The following is a 23,469-nucleotide window of genomic DNA, read 5'->3' on the forward strand; positions in this document are numbered from 1 at the left end:
ACTTTGTGCATGACACAAGTAATTTTTTCAGTGGGTCAGAAGTTTTCATACACTACGTTGACTGTGCCTTTAAACAGCTTGAAAAATTCCAGAAAATTATGTCATGGCTTCAGAAGCTTCTGATAGGCTAATTGACATAATTTGAGTCAAATGGAGGCCTACCTTCAAACTCAGTGCCTCTTTGCTTGACATCATGGGAAAATAAAAAGAAATCAGCCAAGATCCCAGAAAATAAATTATAGACCTCCACAAGTCTGGTTCATCCTTGGGAGCAATTTTCAAATGCCTGAAGGTACCACGTTCATCTGTACAAACAATAGTACGCAAGTATAAACACCATGGGACCACGCAGCCGTCATACCGCTCAGGAAGAGAGATGACCGTACTTTGGTGTGAAAAGTGCAAATCAATCCCAGAACGACAGCAAAGGACCTCCTGAAGATGCTGGAAGAAAGAGTTACAAAGGTATCTATATCCACAGTAAAACAAGTCCTATATCGACATAACCTGAAAAGCCGCTCAGCAAGGAAGAAGCCACTGCTCCAAAACCACCATAAAAAGCCAGGCTACGTTTTGCAACTGCAACGTGAGGACAAAGATCGTACTTTTTGGAGAAATGTTCTCTGGTCTGATGAAACAAAAATAGAACTGTTTGGCCATAATGACCATTGTTATGTTTGGAGGAAAAAGGGGGAAGCTTGCAAGCCGAAGAACACCATCCCAACCGTTAAGCACGGGGGTGGCAGCATCATGTTGTGGGGGTTCTTTGCTGCAGGAGGGACTGGTGTACTTCACAAAATTGATGGCATCATGAGGCGGGAAAATTATGTGGATATACTGATGCAACATCTCAATACATCAGTATTAAAGCTTGGTTGCAAATGGGTCTTCCAAATTGACAATGACCCCAAGCATACTTCCAAAGTTGTGGCAAAATGGCTTGAGGACAACAAAGTCAAGGTATTGGAGTGGCCATCACAAAGCCCTGACCTCAATCCCATAGAAAATTTGTGGGCAATTTGTGGGCAGAACTGAAAAAGTGTGTGCAAGCAAGGAGGCCTACAAACCTGACAAAGTTACACCAGCTCTGTCAGGAGGAATGGGCCAGAATTCACCCAACGTATTGTGGGAAGCTTGTGGAAGGCTACCTGAAACATTTGACCCAAGTTCAACTATTTAAAGGCAATGCTACCTGAAAGATTAGTGGAATCTGTGTGAGTAGCTGGACAGGTAGGATGACTGACAGTGAAGGTGAACAGGTGGTCACGTGTCAGGTGACAGAGGAATGGATGAGACTGAGGCAGGAATTCCTTTAACCATAAAGTGGTATATTTACTGAGTAGTCTGTGCTGCATCACAAAGGAAACAAATAACATGTATCCAATCAGATTCATAATCAAAGATCAAATCATATCATTCATTATTAACACAAGTTAGGGAGGTCAACAGTTCAGTTCATTAAGTCAATAGTAATCATCCGCGAGACATTTAGGCTCGTAACTATTTATCATAAATCATGAAAGAATACAAACAGGGAATGGTTATACAATCTATAATCCCCATTATCAAAGTCTATCAGTTAGCAAACAATGACGTTTCTCATTTCACTCTTTCAATTGTCTTCATGTGTACATATAATCCATTTCAATACATATGAACCATATCGATTGCATAATTGGCCTATGAGGATCTGTAGGGCCGTGATCATTGACAATTCACATTACACAATATGTTTGAAGCTGCGCTCCAAGCCGCGCTCCGCGGTAATAACTATTAACAGTAACTGAATGGCCCACTCTCCCGATCGCCACAGATAATTCAGATGTAAGGTAACATAGTCGGTGGACTTACGTGGATTCATGGACGCACAGAACTTCTGGATCAGATGGAGTTAAGGAAGAGAAAGCAGCGAGATCAGGCGATGGCAATTTCCTCCTTTTATGGAGTTGAGATCTGTTGGACATTTCCACCTGACCTAATTAGAGCGCCCCTGGTCCAGCTGAGTAAATGGCAATGAATTAAAGGAGTATTCCACCAACTCCATGGGCCTTTTCTACACTACCAAATACTAATTGAGTGTATGTAAAATTCTAACCCACATGTGATAAAAGAAATAAAAGCTGAAATAAATCGTTCTCTCTACTATTATTCTGACATTTCACATTCTCAAAATAAAGTGGTGATCCTAACTGACCTAAGACAAGGAATTGTTACTAGTTTTAAATGTCAGGAATTGTGAAAATCTGAGTTTAAGTGTTTTTGGCTAAGGTGTATGTAAACTTCCGACTTCAACTGCATGTAGAACAGGTAGGTAATTGTTCAGATGTGCATTCGCCTTAACCCCACCTGGCTCTAGCTTCTAACCCTGGCTCCGTCACAAACAAGTTCACCTGGAGAGGACAAGCTGTTGGAACACAGGGAATAATACTAATTGCTGCCTCTTTCAAAGCGCATGCATCCTCTCTAATGTATAAGCCCCCGTGGGCAGAAATCACTTAAATATCGCTGACATTCAGGAGTTTGAGGGACACCCACAGTAGGGGAAAACGGAAGAGGTGGAGGTAGGGGCATGTGTTGATGTCGCTTCTGATGGCTTCACTCACCCCCCCTCCCACTCTCCTTCACCCACCATCCTTCCTTCCATTCCTTCAGCTCTCCATCACTCCTCCCTCTCTCACAGGAATCGTGGAATTCTCCCACTTGGTGCATTTCCAATGAGGATTTACCCCAGTGTTTACCCAAAAGGCTCAGACTTTTCTGTTTCCATCTACGTGGGCCGGCCCCCATGTCTCACTGGCCACGGCTCCAGTGGACCTGCTCTGACTTGGAGCCAGGCAAGGCTCTGAGTACTTTTCAGCTTGCATTTACAAAACAATGGCTAACTGTGAACTTGAACACCTTCTCACAAAGCCACTGTCTTGAATGATGCAGAGGTTGTTGATTCAGCTCACCACAAGTCTTTAGTGTCATACTCCTGATGGAAACACAATAACACTAGAGCCTGCATTAACATAAAACACTGGTGACAACCTTGTGTGGGGGAAAGACTCAGTGGAAAAGCATCATTAGAGTAGTGCAGGAGTTCCAGCCACTGACACTCAGTCCCTCTGTAGGACTTTAAGGTTTTCCCAGTCTATCCAGGCTGTTTCTGTCCAGGAATGGGCTTAACCTGTGTTTGGGAAACCTGCCCCAGTTGTATACTTTAAAATTACCCTCACGTCCTCACTATGAATTAATTATGTAGAGGTTACCTGTTCCATAACAGTCGTTACATGTCCCTGAATTCACAAGCAGTGTCTCCACTGTCCTGAGATGGACTCTGTCTGTGCACGCTCAAGCAGTTATGTACATACACATGCAGCCACTTGCATACGCATACACACACATGTATTTTAATCGTATACTGTGTATACACACCAAAGCTGCTGTGTGCTCACAGAGTCACTCCGTTTATTTTCTCTGTAGTAGCTAAGAGTGCTTCACTTTCTCTGTTTGATCAAGTTTTGTAATCAGGCAGTGGTGTAGCAGAGGAGGACAGATGGGGCCTTCAGACCCTGTTTGTTTATGTTTTTCTAAGATAGAGGCAGGGCTCTATTACTAATAGCGGAGACAAATGAGTTAAAGGTTGAGTAAGTATACATTTTGTTAGTGAATTCCATAATGTAGTTCATTTGTTAGATACTTCTCCCTTTTAGTTGAAATCGTGTTTTTTCAAAGCCATTTTAGCTGTTGTGCTAGCTGTTTGGTCCAGACATTTTCACAAATTATGGGAATTTGTTGCATTATGAAGCCGTTGTCTCCTGCCGAGGATTCATGATCATGTTGTTAGACAAAGCAAGTAAAGTGAACTTCAGAACGTGATGTAGTTTTATAGGAATTTGCAGCTGCTGTTGTTAAGTAATGAATCTGCTAGCTTCTGACATGACTTACTGCATCTTTAATTAGCATTGCATATATTAGCGCTCGCTGTGTCTGTTTTCATCTGTCCTCTGAGCTTATTATCTCCATGTGTTCAAGGAACGGAAACTCCAGAGGAGGAGAGAAAGGGGGGAAGACTTTTATAGGCGGACAGCAGAGGCACGTTTGACCTGTTTAACAGCGACTTCTTTTATGTGGCTGCCGAAAGAAATCATGAGTCTTTTCTAATTACACTGTACATTGGTCCTGCCAGGCATGAGCTAATGCTCTTTATCGAAGAGTCTTTAGAGTTTCTCTCTGTGTTGCAATGTGCCTCCATGTTGCAATGCTCTGCCAGCGAACTCAGATAAATATAATAGTTTGATTTAAACACTTACATGCTTTGCAAGAAGAACGATTTCCCTAAAAATGTCGTTTACATGACACATCTGAAATCAGGCTATGTGATGGGATCTTGATAAATGAACAAAATCTCAATCAAAATAAATGTTCTACTACAGCGACCATGTTATTTTTGGGAAGCCTGTTTGATTCTGAGTTCAGACATATAACGTTTGTATGTGAAAACTAAGTAAAACTCACTTCACTTGCGCATAAACATGGAGGGAGGCTTGCGCTGTTGGTTCTTGCACATCAAATGCACCGATGCTGTTGACGTAACCTATGTCGGCTGATGTATGCTCGTAAGCTAATCACAGAATGTGACGAAAACTTAAGCAAATCATGCAATCTGGCCAGGTTGATATCAAGATTTTAATTTGGTAAAGTTGCACAGTGTGACATGTAATAATAGTAAAAGACTGAATCCGACATACAGTGTAGGAAGGTGTTAGTGTTTAAATACTGGAGAGTTGAGACCAAATCACGGACGCTGGACAGAGTGGATTTCAGTTGTAACAAAAGACAGTTTTAATGAGTCAGAGATATCTTGTCCCGCAGTTTTACGTGCACGGACCTAGTTCACATAACTCGGCAAGGAGTCAGGTGAAAAAGAGGCCTTATACAACGGTTACATTCATTTTTATACATAGAATAAAGTAGGTGGAGTCTTGTCGTTTCGGTCTTCTTGACTGGTCGGAGGGTTGGAGGCGGGCCTTGCTCTAGCCAGAGCAGAAGCCCCATTGGTGCACAGCAGAGCCTTATCCTGAGCATCCGACCAATAGAGGGGGTCAGTCTTGTGGCTGGGTGTATGTGTTCTTACGACGGAATGTCTTTGTTTATATGAGCTATGTGTATGAATACTTATATAACAAATCCCCCTCTTCACATCTATTAGACGTGAAAACTATAGCAGAAAGGTGGCGGTTGCAATCGTGGGTATACATAAGGTGGTGCTCCTAACCTTGTCTGGTTTGCATGGTGGGTCTGTAGGTGTAGTGCTACGTTTGGGACGGGAGTGATTGGAGGGAGTGATATCAGGAAAGGAGTTAGGGACATGTGTAGGGGTTGGTGTACGTGATGTGGCAGGGTGAAATAGTTGTTCAATTAACCATGTGAAAGTCCTAGGGTTACTCCAAATATCAGTAGGAATATCACAAATAAGGGACCAGATATCCCCAGCCTCACCCAGAGAGGGAGAAATTTCCCTCTAACTGGGCGAGGTTCCCTTCTCAGGGGAGGCGGAGTTTGATGCCGCATCACCTGAGGAAGGAGTGTCTTCATTTGGAATCGAATTTAGGCCGCTCAAATCAGCTCTGACTTCAGTCAGTGTTCTAGAAGGAATTGGGGCTGGGGTGCAATGTGTAAGGTGGTGCCAAGGTGCGCCTGATTTACCTTTGACCTGGACTGAGTGTGAAGTAACCTCCTTCACTTCGTACGGTCCAGTCCACCTGGGTTCCAGCTACTTTCTCTTGTGGACTTTAACCCTCACCCAGTCACCAACCTTTACCTTCAGTAGTGGCGTGTCCCCCGGCAGCTCCCCCTCCTGGACCTTGTGAACCTGGGTAGAGAGTGCTGCAGAGAGAACCGTCAGTTTTTTCACATAATTAGACATTACAATTTGTTGTACATCAAGGGCGGGCATATGACCTCCCTCCCTTGGTGGACCATGCATGACTCTACCAGTCATTATCCCATGAGGCACATACTTTAGCTATCTTTGCTTTTGCTTTTGGTTTGACGTTCCACCAGATTTTGGGATTGGGGCCTGTACACAGATCCAAATCTGTGGGTTATGCCAAATCTTTCTTCCACCTGTCTCAAGTGTTTGTTAAATGTGAGCCATTTGTCAAATTTGATTTGTCTTGGGATGCCATACCTGGGTATTAGTTTGGTTTGTAGCCACTCAAAGACTGACCTAGCATCCTCCCCTTTTGTTAGTATTGCCTCTACCCATTTGGAGAACCTATCTACTATAACTAGGAGATAGCGTTTGCCTTTAGATAAATTGTCGGGGCCCATGTCGGTGTAGTCTATACTAATGTCCTGAAAACATGCATTAGGTACTAAGTATGAGCCCATTGGTGTTCGATGTGGTTTCTTTGGGTTGTGTCTGTCACAAACATTGCATTTGTCACAAAATAAATCATCGTTATAAAATAAGTCAGTCATATTTTTTATGTGAGGGTGCCACCAGATGTGCGAGGCCTTTTTGGAGGGTCTTTAGTTTGCCTTCGTGTGTGGGGCCATGTGTTTCTCATAAAAGTTCTGGGTCCATCAGTGTGGACTGCTTCATGGGCATGGGCTGAGTCTGTATAGATATTCAGTCTTTCCTTTTCCTCTGATGAGGACCTGCGTCAATCCGATGATTTCAGCTAATTTGGCCGATGCTGGTTGAGGGATGATGGCTGATTGAAGGGTGACATCACGAGGTGAGCTGTTTTTTCAATAGCTTTTGCTACTGCAGCAACGTATCTGGAGCATGTTGACTGTCCTACCTCAATGTGGTCAAGTTTGAAGAGTAGTACATCAAGACCCTTCTCTCCCCCTCTTGTTTCTGGAATAGGACGGATGAGGTGAATCCTTCCCTTTCAGAAACATCCACATGGAACTTGTTCTTGTAGTCAGGTGCAGTCAGAGCTGCTGCCGCTGATAGATCTGTTTTCAGGAGTGCTATGGCTGTTGATGCTTCAGCCGTCCAGGCCAGGGGTGCATGGAGGTTCCTTGATCGTAGGATGACCGGTGCTGCCACCCCCTCTGGGCCACCCACAATGGTACAACACCTGATAGGTGGGGTCAGGTGCATCATGTCTTCGTCCCAGTCTTCAGTTTAGGGGCAGTCATCAGTTTCTGTTGCATTGAGTGTGCAATGGATCTCAGCTTGGGGAGTCTTGTATGGGTGCAGAGTGTAGATTTGAGCTGTCCGTTGGTTGAACTTAAACTGGATGTGAGGGGTGGTAGGCCCTGTGGGTAGGGGTTTTAGCCAGTACACTTCTTGGGTTTCAGACAGTGTGGGCATCGGCAGGAGTGACATCAACATCATTCTTCCTGGGCGATCAGGTGTTGAAGTGGGAGGGTTGGTGGATACTTCCACTCCACTTTCAGTAGTATGTGAGGGAACTTGATAGTAGAATAGGTGCATCCTGTATCTACCAGGAACTGATGGGGGACACCCTCAACTTCGCACATCATTGTTGGTTCAGTGTGCTTTTGAAAGTGTTCTCCCTCTTTTCCTGCCGTGGGTGGTGGGCATTTTTATGGCCAGGGCACGGTGTTCCCTGCCATGCCTTGGAACTGTGGTTGGTTGTAATCTGCTGTTGCTGCTGCATGTGATTAGGAGAGGGTCCTCCTCTTCCTCTTCCTCTTCCTGGTGCCCCTCCACGTCCTCTTTCTCTCCATTGCTGTTGCTGCTGGGAGAGTGGTTTCGTGCAATATCTGGCATAGTGACCGGAAATTCCGCAGTTATAACACTGGTAGTTTCCCTTTCTGGGTTGTCCAGTGTAGGGACCTCGTTGAGCCCATTGTGGCTGTTGTTGTTGCATGATATACTGCTGTGGGGGAGGGTATTGGGGTGGTTGGGCCCCCCTAGTGGCAGTGAGTGAGGCTGCCTGCTGTTGGATCATCTGAGAGACAGTCTGGGCCACTATTTGAGTGTTATCTGGCTGCTCCCCTTGGTCTTGAGTTTCTACTGCAATCATTTGTTTGGGCGTGATGGCTGCAGACATTTTATCTAAGTCGTCTGATAATGTGTATAATGCGTTATTTAGGTATATTCAATCCTTACTATGTGGTGTTTATTTCTATCGTTGTATGCTTAGCCCGTCCCTGGTCGAGACCAGGGATGTACTGCTGTACTGGCTATGGCTTATCTCTTCCACCCCCACCCTCGCATACAAAGGGGGTTATCAGTATGTGACGCCCGCCACGTGTGTGTTTCTCCGGTATTGTATTTGAATTTGTTCAGCGATTCGTATAGGTATTTTCTAGAAATGATTTGGCGATTTCCTTTTGAACAATATATCAGTGAATATATGCGGTTCTATAACAATTTTCAGAGTAATTCTAGCTCTGTAGGAAATATAGATAGAATTTCTAGACAACTAAGTGTTGTTCAGTGAATTATTTAAATACTTTCTGTAAACTATTCAGTAACTTCCTTTATGAACTTATATCAGTAAATTTGAGCGATTCTATAGCAATTGTCAGAATAATTCTATATCTTTAGGAAATATGTATAGAATAGAAAAACCCAAAAATCAGTGTGTAGCTTTTAGCGTCTGTCAAACAAAGTCTGTACTAAGCTCGGCGGCTTATTTAAATACTTTCTAGAAACAATTCAGTAAGTTCCTTTATGAACTTATATCAGTAAATTCCAGCGATTCTATAGCAATTGTCAGAATAATTTTAAACTTTAGGCAATATCAACAGGAATGAAAAAAGCAAAAATCAGTATTCCAGCCCGGCTGCTGTCAATCAAAGTTGCACGGCCATTTGATACTAAGGTGGCTTTGTCTATCAGCACGTGTGCCTAATAGCCCAGTTACGTATCCCAACCTAGCGGTTTACTCCGCGACAAACGTTTCTTTCAATTTAATTTCCCCCGTCTCCAAATCATGGAATGTCAACTCTGGTTCATATTATGTTTATTGTTTGATGTGCATTAGCCACATCATTCCCGATCTCTGTCTTGTGGAAGGCCAAACTTACATATCCTATATCTATTCGACTACACCTCTAACATAACCAATTAAACAGTTTACAACTTATTCAATAGGATCTTTTACATGCAGATTCAGTCGATCTATTAATTAACTACACCTCTAAACACAACCAATTAAACAGTAAGCACTTATTTAATAGGATCTTTTACATGCATACTACACCTCTAAACACAACCAACTAAACAGTAAGCACTTATTTAATAGGATCTTTTACATGCATACTACACCTCTAAACACAACCAATTAAACAGTATAGCACTTATTTAATAGGATCTTTTACATGCATACTACACTTCTAATAATAGGCCAATTGATAAAAAATAAAAATACAAATAAAAACTAAAAACGAGCAAAACAAGATCTCCCCGATCAATGTCTTAGGTTCTTATGTAAAAATTTGGCACCGATTCATACTCACGCCCAGTACTTTCTGATCAAAATTTGGTTTAGGCTATAATACAATATGCAGATTTCGATATAACAGGCTCTGCTCACCTCATATAGAGCGCTCCGATCAGATTTCCTGAGGCAAGATGAATGGCTGGGGAAGTCACTCTTCCGTCTGATTTTTTTAGCCGTGATCAGTCTCGTCCTCTCACACTAACTTATCATAGATCGAATTCAAGAATAACCATCCTAGCTACCAAGTTCTGTTAGTGTTTAAATACTGGAGAGTTGAGACCAAATCACGGACGCTGGACAGAGTGGATTTCAGTTGTAACAAAAGACAGTTTTAATGAGTCAGAGATATCTTGTCCCGCAGTTTTACGTGCACGGACCTAGTTCACATAACTCGGCAAGGAGTCAGGTGAAAAAGAGGCCTTATACAACGGTTACATTCATTTTTATACATAGAATAAAGTAGGTGGAGTCTTGTCGTTTCGGTCTTCTTGACTGGTCGGAGGGTTGGAGGCGGGCCTTGCTCTAGCCAGAGCAGAAGCCCCATTGGTGCACAGCAGAGCCTTATCCTGAGCATCCGACCAATAGAGGGGGTCAGTCTTGTGGCTGGGTGTATGTGTTCTTACGACGGAATGTCTTTGTTTATATGAGCTATGTGTATGAATACTTTTATAACAAAGGCCTTCAGGAATATCGTCCATCTCGTAAAGCAACTGTCTAACGCTAACTTTCTCTTGATATATCTCTGTCTTTCTCTTTAACTAGGCTATTTCCATCTAACTCATTCTCTCTTTAACGCTATCTCTTGGTCTCTTCCTTGAATGCTTCATTTCAATCTCTTTCTCTCTCAAAAACCATGACTCAGTCCTCCATTTCGAACACAAAAACAGTGTCAGAATCTCTAAAAGTTCTTAGTTTGTAACGCTTTTCTCCCTCTCTATATTTCTGTTTTTAACATGTCTGAATTCCTGACAATTAACGCCTTTTTTACGTCAATGTTTTTATCATCACTTTTTCAGCCCAGAACTCGTGTGGGAGTGTAACAGCTCGGAAAATGACACAGGGTGCCACAAAAAACACAGAACACAGAATATCAAATAGACACACTAGACTTTTCATCTTGGTGTTTTTTTCTTCTTTTATTTTCCCCCTTTTAGCTCTCCTTTACTCTATTGCTTTTATGCTCTCCTTTCTTCTTGAACATGTTTCTGGCTGCGGCTTGATGGGTCTGACTGGAAGTTCTGGAACCTGTGTTGTGATTGGATTGGAGGACCATTGTTCTAGTGTGGCTTGGGCTGCCACAGCATGTGCTTACTGTGCTAGCACATTCAACGGTTGTGGTGAAAGTAAGTCTTTCTTTCCAACCATATTTTCCCCTTGACTTGTGTTGTGAGAAAGACTTGACGGGCAGCACTGTTTGGTATTTTGGTAAGTCCCCATGTGAGAGGATACAGCACCAAGCCCTGAAGAACACCCTGGCCTGTTGATTGTACACACAAGGGGTGTGGATGACTGTGTGAAATGCCAACTGGCCAGGTCATAGAGCTAAAAGTCAGAATAGGCTGTAATGCTCAGTGGGCTGGGTGGTCATTACTTTGTCTGGGATACAGATGTTTCACTGGGAATTTGGCTTTTTAAAAAATCTTTCCCCATCTTTCTTATTTTCTTTCACTCATGCAAACATTCTATCCATAGATCTTCAATTCTTGCTCCATCTCCCCAGGCTTCAATCATTTTTATCTCCTACTTCTTTATTTACCCTCTTCCTTCTTTTTTTTATTTTTATTTTTTTTACCAAACTCTCTTCTTTCCCTCCCTCTAACTTTATTTTCACTTAAATTCCACTCACTAGTGCTCCTGTAGAGATCTATATGGAGAATGTATGTAGCCCTCCCTCTTGAAGAAGATGAGCACTTGTCGGTTATCAGTGAAGCAAAACTTCTACACTATCCATATCCAAAACCATAGCTCTGAGAGAACTCTCCCTATTTTGCTCTATGAGATATGACTGTGACAATAGGCAGACAGAGATAGAGATCAAGAGTTGCAGAGGGAGTTGTAAAATGTATCTTTTAAATGTACTGGAAAGAGAAAAATCTACTTTATTACCCTTAGTGTATAATCAGTTTCTAACATATGTTGGTTGCACCCTCTTAATATTGACATTGAGGGGACTATTTGTCTATAATTAGAGTCATGAGTGTGTATACTCAATGTCAGTTTGTATGATATAGATGTAGATAAACAGCAAACTACACCATTTACTGTATGCTGTAAATATACCTTGAATCAGACTGTATTTACTGTATTATAAACAAAGTCAAACCCAGAGGCTATAGGGCATAGGGAAGCCTTGCCAGACATTGACACAGTGACAGACAGCCTTCAGCTCTGATGATATTATTGCGGAATGCCAGTCATTGTGGTGAGGGTGAGGTGAGACGGTTAGAGAGAGAGAGATGAAAGGGGGGGAATGAGTATGGTTATAGGCTGGCGGGGGGAATCTCCCTGGGTCAGTTGAGACAGAGGGAGAGGAGGACAGTAGAAGGAAGAGAAGGGGGGAAATGGTGGAATAGGGGTGAGAAGGGGGAGAGAGAGGAGTAAGAGAATAGAGAAGGGTGTGAGAGAGATAAAGAGTAGACTAGGGGAAATGGAGGAAGAGGGGTGAGAAGGGGGAGAGAGAGGAGTAAGAGAATAGAGAAGGGTGTGAGAGAGATAAAGAGTAGACTAGGGGAAATGGAGAGATAGGGGGTTGAGTGAAGACAAAGAGATGAAAGGGGGCGGGTTTAGGCTAAGCCTGTGGGTCCTCTGAGGATCTTTGAGATGTATTAGCAGCAGATGAGGCTGATATCCATCTGCACAGATAACACTCTCCACTGAGCCAGCCAGCACTCTGCTCCACCACTGCAGCCCCCTGCCCTTAACCACAGAATATTACATTCCTCGGAGTCTGGTACCCAGCGCTACTGCAACAGGAGGGACGAAGAGAAAGAGATTGAGAAAGATTGACAGACAGCAAGAGAGTGGTCTGTGTGTGTGTGGGGGGGGGGGGGGGGAGTAGGGAAGGTGAAAGAGACATAGGAAAAGAGAGAGGAACACAGACAGAGAGAAGGGGCTGAGATAAAGAAAGGACAGATTGTGACAGACTTTTTAAATTGGATTTATATACGTTTTTTATTTCACCAGGTAAGTTGATTGAGAACGCATTTTCATTTACAGCAACGACCTGGGGAATAGTTACAGGGATGAATGAGCCAATTGGAAGCTGGGGATGATTAGGTGGCCATGATGGTTTGAGGGCCAGATTGGGAATTTAGCTGGGGTTATCGTAAGAGTAGGGGTGTTAAGTGCCATGGGGTTTTTAGCGAGAGTCAGGACAACCGTTTAACGTCCCATCCAAAAGACGGCACCATACACAGGACAAGGTCCCCAATCACTGCCCTGGGGCACTGAGATATATATATGTTTTAGACCAGAGGAAATAGTGCCTCCTAATTGCACTCCAACACCACTGCTAGCAGCATCCAGGGACCGACCAGAACCAACCCTGCTTAGCTTCAGAGGCAAGCCAGCAGTGGGATGCAGGGTGGTGTGCCCCTGACAAGACTAAGTTTCCCAGATTTGTTTCAGTAGTTGTTCTTTAAAATAACTTTTTCACACACTTACGGTATATTATCAGAGTTAAGGTGAGGAATCCTCTATATGTGTAGTAACCAGGGTTGAGGTAAATTAAATGTATGTCCCAGTCATTCAGGAAATGGAATTTGGTTTTATTTTCTGAATTGAACAGAATTGAATTGACCGCAACCCTGTTGGTAACCAAACCTGGCCACCCTGTAGACAATCGGAGTGCTACCAAAGCAAAGAGATATCATGTGTTTGATACTCACCAAGTAAGCATCCATGTCTAGAAAAATAAATTGCCCCATTACTTCTGGGCCCTGTAACCTCTACCTATGGCTGTGATCAAGGTGTCTGTGTCTGTGTGGGTGTTGTCTGTGTGTTTGAGTGCGTGGGTGCATGCAGGTTTCATTAGGTTGAATTAACTTCTTCTAACTAACACGTTCTTAATAGGAACCATTTTCCAGCCACATATATCACAGGAATCATCCCAAAGTCTGCTATGAAGGCATGTTTTCAATTCCGAATGTGTTTTGTAGTTAATCTTAAATGATTTCTGGTACCACAGAGAGAGACTAGGCTATATCCAGCTATTTTGAATCCCTGTTTTGAGTCCAGAAATAGTACTGCATATTACGGATGTTTTTTTTAATAGATTATTGGATGCTCTGTCCATTAGTTGTACTCGTTGCTTTCTTTTAAGCACCAGTCCATATGTACCTCTTATTCTCATGACATTTTAAGTGAGGGATGAGAGAGAGGGACTTTGCGAGTGTACTGTATCTGCCTGCAATAGAGGTAGAGTGAACAAAGTAGAGCACACCAATTTCTTTGTTTATTTTTATTTTGTTATCGGGTCAATTCGAGTTTTATGTACTCTTCGTCTTACAGTTGCCACGGGGGACAGGTCACTTACAGGACTGAGCTTTTAAGAGGGAGTATTTCCAGAGACACACATTGTTAAGTCCTCGGTAGCAGCAGATTGTGAGAAAATCTGCTTTATGAACCACTAAAATGAGCTGTTTCAGATTGGTATTGTTCTACTTTACGGTGTGGAACCGATCGTCAATAATAATGCTAATGTCTCTCCCTCCTGATGGCGGTGTTGAACCTTAAAGCACCTCTGTGTCTCATAAAGCCTGTCTCTATTGTGGTTGTTTCGAGTGCTAGGCCGCATCCCAAATGGCACCCTTTTCCATTTGTACTGTACTACTTCTGACCAGTGCCCATAGGGCTGTTGTGCACTGTATAGGGAATAGGGTGCCATTTGGTACGTATCCAAGGACTTTAAGGATTGGGACCATAGGGAATGCTGGGAAAGTGTGTTAGCTAGCTTCTCCACTGGGAAACCTCCAACCTCCATTATGATTTCCCCCCATCCATCTTTTTTTCATGAGGTAGCTATGACGGACAGACTTTTCCAGCCACACATAGGTTTTTGATACAGTACTGCGGTGAGGAGGGACTCCAGAGAAGTGGAACTTTATAATCTGAACATTGTGTATTAGAATCACATAAAACAATAACAGTTGGTAACCTTAAACGGTTGGACCTGGGACAAAGCACAGCTGGGAGGGTTTTAAATGTGGGAATGAAACAATATGGCCTCAGACACTTTCTCTCCAAGGGTTCGGTTTAACTGTGCTTTGGAAAAATGAGGCATATCTTTTGTGACAAATTTTAAACTTGTTGGAAACTAGCACGGTCTCTTAACCGTGTTTGGTATAACAAGATCTATTATCATTGTTTAAATATGGTCAAGGCCCTCTATGGGTGTTTAAAAGTGAGCTGCCTTGGACTTTTTGCTTTCAGGAACTCCAATAGCTCTTTTCAATAAAGCTTCTAATTGCAGGCCATTACTCAGGAGTTATCTTTGCTAGTCTTATTGGTAAATTTTTAAGAATTATAACTATTTTCTCAGAGCCGTAACTCTTGACTCTGTATTCTTTTCAAATGTACTTAGGCGAACAACTCTGAATGACTCTGCTTTGCTAGGGGGCCATGGTGTGGAGTTCTCGTAGCGTCTATACTTTCAGTATTTTTCTCTTTCTCTCGCACGCACGCACACGCACGCACACACACAAACACACACACCCACCCACCCACCCACCCACCACCAGGGTTAATTATCATTCCCAATGATCGTGCTACATGTGATGGAAAGAATCATGATCATTAGTATAAACCTTGCTGGGACTCATAGACATAGCTTAGGACCATCATGGTTACACTGTTTCCCAAGCAGATGACACGCTTTCTATGGTTGACCGTGTGAATGGTATCACACACATGCATGTATGCACGCACACACATAGACAATACACATGCATGCACACAAGCACGCACGCATGTGCACACACACACACACACATTAATTTTCTCCTCCACTGTGATCTTATAATGATAACATAGCTCAACATAGGCCATATCCAGCTTGTCCTACTGATCAGCCTTTCTCTTAACTTTAATTCAACAACATGTAGGCCTACACTACCTTCTTCCACCATAACTATACTTAGGACCATCATTGCAATGTCACAATATCTACAGTACATTTTTCTGATGTATGGGAATATGATATTCCCAGATATTAGTGACGTCAGTCATTAGTGGGCCCTATTGAATTGTACAGTATTAGCAGTCAGAACAGGCCTCTATAGAACAGTCATCAGACACGCATCATTCATCACGCTAATTAGTTATACTATACATTCTTACGGAGCTTACACTCTGCAGAAAGTGTGTGTGTGCTGGGCCGGGAGAGGCACAGAGATGGGTCAAAAATAGACTTGAGTATAGTGGGAAGGGGAGTGGAGGGGAAAAAAATTGGTTTTTGTTAGCTTTGGCTGATACACGGAGCGATTCCGGAACCCTGTGTCCAGATTCCCAGCAGTATGTGGTGCTAAGGCCTGTTACGCACCATACCTGCCTGTAAACAGACACACACATATACTGTAGGGCTGTTACGGTGACCTTATTATCGCTACACCGGTGGTCCCGAAAATGTAATCTAAAATGAGCTGTTGCGCGACATTTCTATAGGCTATGCAATTGCTTGAGAAAACAGAGTGATGGCCTCTATTAAAAAGATGAGGATCCCATCAGCTTTCTTTAGGCTTTATATATATATTTATTTCTCAACTTCTCAACTCCTCATATTAAGCATGAAAATGGCATGAAAATTAACCATGGGAAAAGCATCCTCCATTCGCTATTTAAGTGCATAGATTACGTATTCTTCCTCCTGCCTCTGTTTCGAGACAGGTGCATGATTGTCCATTCACACATATTATTTAGTATATGTAAAGACAAGATTAATTCAAGAATAGTGTGATGGTTACAATATTAGCCTATCACTTGTGAATTTTATTTTATCACTTGTGAATGATGCCCAGCTTAAGGCAAGAAACAGCGCATGCCTTTTTTTGTGACATAGTCGCACACCTCATGTAACCTAGCCCATAAGATTATAGGTTTTGATAAGGTTTGTGTCATAACTAAAGTGCCAAAATAACTTCTTAAAATTAAGCACATTAATCCGCTTTACAAGGGGTGTAGAGCCTAACTGGCATACATAAGCAGTGTGTGAGTTTCAAGTTTGGGGAAGATCATTTCCCCATAAAAATGCACCTTTATCATAAAAGCATTACATGCATAATCACATTTGTGGTCACTTTTGAGAATGGTGTTTTCCTGCTAATGGAACATTTGCACTTATGCCGTGTGCGCATTGCTGCACAATATCCTAATAGTTTATCAACACTTTAGACTAAACGTTCCGATCTGTTGCGTTTTTTGATGCTAATGGTTGTATTAATTTGGGATCTATCGCATCCCACAACTGTCCCAGACTATGTTTGGAATATTTCTTTGTCACACAGAATATGTCAACGTTTGTACTATGGGGGATAGTAGATTGACATAGACTAGTGATTTTGCTGTTCATTAGGCCTACTCATCTAGTTGGCTGATGAAAAGTAAATGTGGACAGTTCTTCCAATATCTTCAATATGTATATTAATGTTTAATAATTAAGGACTCTTGGAAGATTAGTCCAAATTAGGACTAAAAGAGATCCTAATAAAATAAAATAAATAAAAGCAAATATGCACCTTTGAATTGGCTAAGGACACAAACAGTTGCGTCCCAGATGTGTCTGTCTTCACTTGTAGCCTGTGAGAAAGACCCCATCACGTGACGGAGAGCCATGTGAGTGAGATGTGCTTCAGCCGGGCGAAGGGAACTATCATTATTATATTTATCCCTAGGGCACAATGGGCACTGGCCGCAAAAAGCATGGATTATTTTAGGGAGCATTACGGCCACACAAAGGGGATGCAGCCAGGAAATTTGAGGCAGTATCAAGTGCTTGTCAAATTGTGAATGAGTGACTGATTCACAATTTTTGTACAGCCTGCACAATTAACAAAGCAGAGTTCATTTCTTTCATGTGATTTTTTGTTAGTTACATCATGTAGCCATAGAATGTATTAAAAATCAAAAATCAAAACATGTACCCCCGTACATTGACTCAGTACCGGTACCCCCTGTATATAGCCTCGTTGTTGTTATTTTATTGTATTATTTTTTACTTGAGTTTATTTAGTAAATATTTTCTTAACCCTTAAATCTGCATTATTAGTTAAGGGCTAGTAAGTGTAAGCAAGCATTTCACAGTATTCGGTGCATGTGACAAATATTTGTATCACAACTCATAAATAACTCTAAATTTAGCATATGTTTCTTTGTTAATCACTCAACACAGAATAGCCGCATGTGCACATATCCTTTCTATGTTCAGTTGTATTCTTCATACTGTAAAATAATATAAAATAATGCCACGGAATTCTAAGCAAATCTTGTCTGCTAAATTAACTAGTGTAGCCCACAGCCATATGTCATAGCCAGATCAGGACCTAACATAAGGACAACTCAGAGTATGCTATTCTGTTCTTCTGAAATGGACTACATTTTCTTCATAACATGTTTCTTTATGCTTGTCTAAAATAAATAATGGATTTATTGTGATGGTGTAGGCTATATTACAAGGATTTATTTGACTTTTTAAAATGTAGATCTTCCAAAGGTCTGCATCAGTGGCTTGTAGGATATGCGTGGAAGCCAGGAGATGCTAAATGTGTTTATGTTCATTAACGCTAAATTACTGGGAGACCGACAGTTATTTGCTTGACAATCACCGGCTGACAAAATTTCCTGACCGCCACAGCCCTACACAGACACACACACAGTCGTAAAAGCTGTCGGGTGGAGCTGACGTAGAGCCTTCTGGATGTCTTATGGATCCACGGGCCTAGTGCTGAGAACGGAGGAAACACACAAATGGAAGAAGAGAGGAAGTGAGAGAAGAGGGAGGTGTGAGAGAAGTGTGTATGTGTGCATGCGTGTGTGCTTGTGTTTGTTCATGTGTATGTGTTTATGCATGTGTATGTGTTTGTTCATGTGTATGTGTTTGTTCATGTGTATGTGTTTGTTCATGTGTATGTGTTTGTTCATGTGTATGTGTTTATGCATGTGTATGTGTTTGTTCATGTGTATGTGTTTGTTCATGTGTATGTGTTTGTTCATGTGTATGTGTTTGTTCATGTGTATGTGTTTGTTCATGTGTATGTGTTTGTTCATGTGTATGTGTTTGTTCATGTGTATGTGTTTGTTCATGTGTATGTGTTTGTTCATGTGTATGTGTTTATGCATGTGTATGTGTTTGTTCATGTGTATGTGTTTGTTCATGTGTATGTGTTTGTTCATGTGTATGTGTTTGTTCATGTGTATGTGTTTATGCATGTGTATGTGTTTGTTCTTGTGTATGTGTTTGTTCATGTGTATGTGTTTATGCATGTGTATGTGTTTGTTCTTGTGTATGTGTTTATGCATGCGTGTTCTCTTTAGACCTTCTTTATCTCTCTTTGTCTGTCCATCTCCTTATTAAATGCACATCCGATCCCCTCACTGAGGACCCGATCTGTATATCTCAGCAGAAGAAACATTTCTATTGTGTTCACCTATTATAACCCCACTGCGTCTCCCTGAGGGAGATATGTAGAGTGTGTGGACAACAGATTTATGAGAGTCATGAAGGAGTGAGGTGCATTGGATCAGTCCATACAGATATTTACAATTAGGACGGCTCAAGAGTTCAGGACATTATTTTACTTTGACAGGATTTTGTCAGGTTTTGACCGGATGATAAACAAACGACTTGGAGAATGAGATACACCAATGGTGGGGAATGGGTAGGGTGTGTGTTGGGGCACAGGGTGTTGGACAGGAGAGTTAATATGAACTGAGTGATGGGACACTAGTAAGGATGCCTGCAGGCAGCGAGTGTGGAGAGAGTAATGATGGTGGAATGTGGGATACGTTATATAAATTACACACACCAGTGTAGGCGCACGTGTGTACAGTTGAAGTCAGAAGTTTACATACACCCTAGCCAAATACATTTAAAATCAGTTTTTCACAATTCCTGACATTTAATCCTAGTAAAAATTCCCTGTCTTAGGTCAGTTAGGATCATCACTTTATTTTAAGAATGTGAAATGTCAGAATAATAATAGTAGAGAGAATTATTTATTTAAACTTTTATTTCTTTCATTACATTCCCAGTGGGTCAGAAGTTAACATACACTCAATTAGTATTTGGTAGCATTGCCTTTAAATTGTTTAATGTTTTGGGTAGCCTTCCACAAGCTTCCCTCAATAAGTTGGATGAATGTTGGCCCATTCCTCCTGACAGAGCGGGTGTAACTGAGTCAGGTTTGTAGGTCTCCTTGCTCACACACGCGTTTTCAGTTCTGCCCACAAATGTTCTATGGGATTGAGGTCAGGGCTTTGTGATGGCCACTCCAATACCTTGACTGACTTTGTTGTCCTTGAGCCATTTTGCCACAACTTTGGAAGTATGCTTGGGGTAAATGTCAATTTGGAAGACCCATTTGCGACCAAGCTTTAAATGATATCCACATAACCTTCCTTCCTCATAATGCCATCTATTTTGTGAAGTGCACCAGTTCCTCCTGCAGCAAAGCACCCCCACAACATGGTGCTGCCACCCCTGTGCTTCACGGTTGGGATGATGTTCTGCGGCTTGCAAGCCTCCCCCTTTTTCCTCCAAACATAACGATGGTCATTATGGCTAAACAGTTATATTTTTGTTTAGTCAGACCAGAGGTCATTTCTCCAAAAATAATGATCTTTGTCCCGATGTGCAGTTGCAAACCGTAGTCTGGCTTTTTTATGGCGGTTTTGAAGCAGTGGCTTCTTCCTTGCTGAGCGGCCTTTCAGGTTATGTCGAAATAGGACTCATTTTACTGTGGATATAGATACTTTTGTACCCGTTTCCTCCAGCATCTTCAGAAGGTCCTTTGCTGTTGTTTTGGGATTGATTTGCACTTTTCGCACCAAGGTACGTTCATCTCTAGGAGACAGAACACATCTCCTTCCTGAGCAGTATGATGGCTGCGTAGTCCCATGGTGTTTATACTTGTGTACTATTATTTGTACAGATGAACGTGGTACCTTCAGGCATTTGTAAATTGCTCCCAAGGTTGAACCAGACTTGTGGAGGTGTACAATTTTTTTTCTGAGGTCTTGGCTGATTTCATTAGATTTTCCCATGATGTAAAAGAAAGAGGCACTGAGTTTGAAGGTAGGCCTTTAAATACATCCACAGGTACACCTCCAATTGACTCAAATTATGTCAATTAGCCTATCAGAAGCTTCTAAAGCCATGACATAATTTTATGGAATTTTCCAAGCTGTTTAAAGGCACAGTCAACTTAGTGTATGTAAAATTCAGACTTTTCCACATTTTGTTACTTTACAGCCTTATTCTAAAATGGATTAAATCGTGTTGCCCCTCATTCTACACACAATACCCCATAATGTCAAAGCAAAAAACAGATTTTTTGAAATGTTGCATATTTAAAATAAAAATACTAATAATCTGAAGTATCACATTTACATAAGTATTCAGACCCTTTACTCAGTACAGGATTTTACAGCCTTGAGACTTCTTGGGTATGACGCTACAAGCTTGGTATACTTGTATTTGGGGAGTTTCTCCCATTCTTCACTGCAGATCCTCTCAAACTCTGTCAGGTTGGATGTGTCGTATCGCTACACAGATATTTTCGCGTCTCTCCAGAGATGTTCGCTCTGGCTGGGCCACTCAAGGACATTCAGAGACTTGTCCCGAAGCCACTCCTGCATTGTCTTGGCTGTGTGCTTAGGGTTGTTGTCCTGTTGGAAGGTGAACCTTCGCCCCAGTCTGAGTGCTCTGGAGCAAGTTTTCATCAAGGATCGCTCTGTACCTTGTTCCATTCATCTTTCCCTCGATCCTGACTATTGTCCCTGTTCCTGCCGCTGAAAAACATCCCCACAGCATGATGCTGCCACCACTATGCTTCACCGTAGGGATGGTGCCAGACTTCCTCCAGATCTGACGTTTGGCATTCAGGCCAAATAGTTACATCTTGGTTTCATCAGACCAGAGAATATTCTTTCTCACGGTCTAAAGAGTCCTTTAGGTGCCTTTTGGCAAACTCCAATCGGGCTATCAAGTGCCTTTTACTGAGGAGTGGCTTCCGTCTGGCCACTATATAATAAATGCCTGATTGGTGGAGTGCTGCAGAGATGGTTTTCCTTCTGGAAGGTTGTCCCATCTCCACAGATGAACTCTGGAGCTTTGTCAGAGTGACCATTGGGTTCTTGGTCATCTCCCCGATTGCTCAGTTTGGCCGAGCGGCCAGCTCTAGGAAGAGTCTTGGTGGTTCCAAACTTCTTCCATTTAAGAAGGATGGAGGCCACTGTGTTCTTGAGGACCTTCAATGCTGCAGAACTGTTTTGGTGTCCTTCCCCAGATCTGTGCCTCGACACAAGCCTGTCTCTGAGCTCAATAGACAATTCCTTTGACCTCATGGCTTGGTTTTTTTCTCTGACACACACTCTCAACTGTGGGACCTTATGTAGACAGGTGTGTGCTTTTCCAAATCCTGTCCAGTCAATTGACATTACCACAGGTGGACTCCAATCAAGTTGTAGAAACATTTCAAGGATGATCAATGGAAACAGGATGCACCTGAGCTCAATTTCAAGTCTCATAGCAAAGGGTCTGAATAGTTATGTAAAATATTTGTAATGCATTTGTAAATGTTTCTAAAAACCTGTTTTTGCTTCATCATTGTGGGGTATTGTGTGTCGATTGATGAGGGCAAAAAATAATTTTATCAATTTTAGAATAAGGCTGTAACCTAACAAAATGTGGAAAAAGTCAAGGGGTGTGAATACTTTCTGAATGCACTGTATACATACATGGTGAGGTTGACAACAGTGGATGAATTCTGTGTTGGACATGTAAGGAAGAGAGAGGGCCTCTAGGGCCTCTGCCTTGCAGACATGTGAACAGGTAAGAACAGAGAGCCTATTGTCACAGGCTTAATCATCCAGGCAGGTGTACCGCTCACCTCACCCCTGTTCAGCCCTGCATGGCTCTACCATAGCTACCTGTTTTACCCTCTGTCTCACAGACTCTCTCCTTCCCTCTGGCCACATACTGCTGTGTTATTCTTCTCTCCTCCTCTCTCTTCCATTCCATTTGTTTACAGTAGCTCAATGTCATTCTAGTCATCTCAGATGATATTTGATTTGTGAGTGACATTTCAATAAAAAGCCATTCAAGAAGGTTTTAAAAAGAAACCTTGTTGTTAGCGTTGGAAAACAATGTCATGAGCCACCACTTAAAACAGAAAGTGGATACATGGACACACTGGAAAGGTTGGACCATTGACATATCATCTTAAAGGGACAATCTGCAGTTGCTATATACATTTTTGAACTTATAAAGTGATGATCCTCTCTTCCATTCCATCCAATTAATGTAACTCAATGTGATCCTAGTCAGTGCAGATGATTTGATTAATGAGTGGCATTTTAATAAAGGGCAATTCAAAGTTTTAAAAATAAAATGTGTTGTTATTGTTGAAAAACACTACATAAAATAGAAAGTAGGCACATGGACACATACTACTGTAGAAATGGTTGGACCAGTGAGATTGCTGCGAGATTGAGAGACAAGGACAGAAAATCTCAGAAAGATAAAAAGTGAATGTGAATGAAAGAAAATAGAGAGAGGGTAAGTGAGAGAACAAATGGGAGTGAGAGAGACTGACCTAGAAGAAGAGTAAGATCATGAGAGAGGGAGAGAGAGAAAGAAAAGGAGTGAAAGACCAAAAAATATATTTAGAAAGAGGGAGAGGAAAAAAACAAAGATTAAGAGAGAAGTAGAGAGCAGTAGAATCTGATGTAAATTGTTTAGCCTGTTTGCCAAGGGCCTTCTCTGTTAGCCAGGGTTTACAGCCAGTGCCCAGGTTGATACATCTTTCAGCTGGTGGGCTATACTGCAGTAGATCCATGC

The sequence above is a fragment of the Oncorhynchus clarkii genome, chromosome 2 (genome assembly GCF_045791955.1).
Source record: "Oncorhynchus clarkii lewisi isolate Uvic-CL-2024 chromosome 2, UVic_Ocla_1.0, whole genome shotgun sequence".
NCBI classification, from domain to species: domain Eukaryota; kingdom Metazoa; phylum Chordata; class Actinopteri; order Salmoniformes; family Salmonidae; genus Oncorhynchus; species Oncorhynchus clarkii.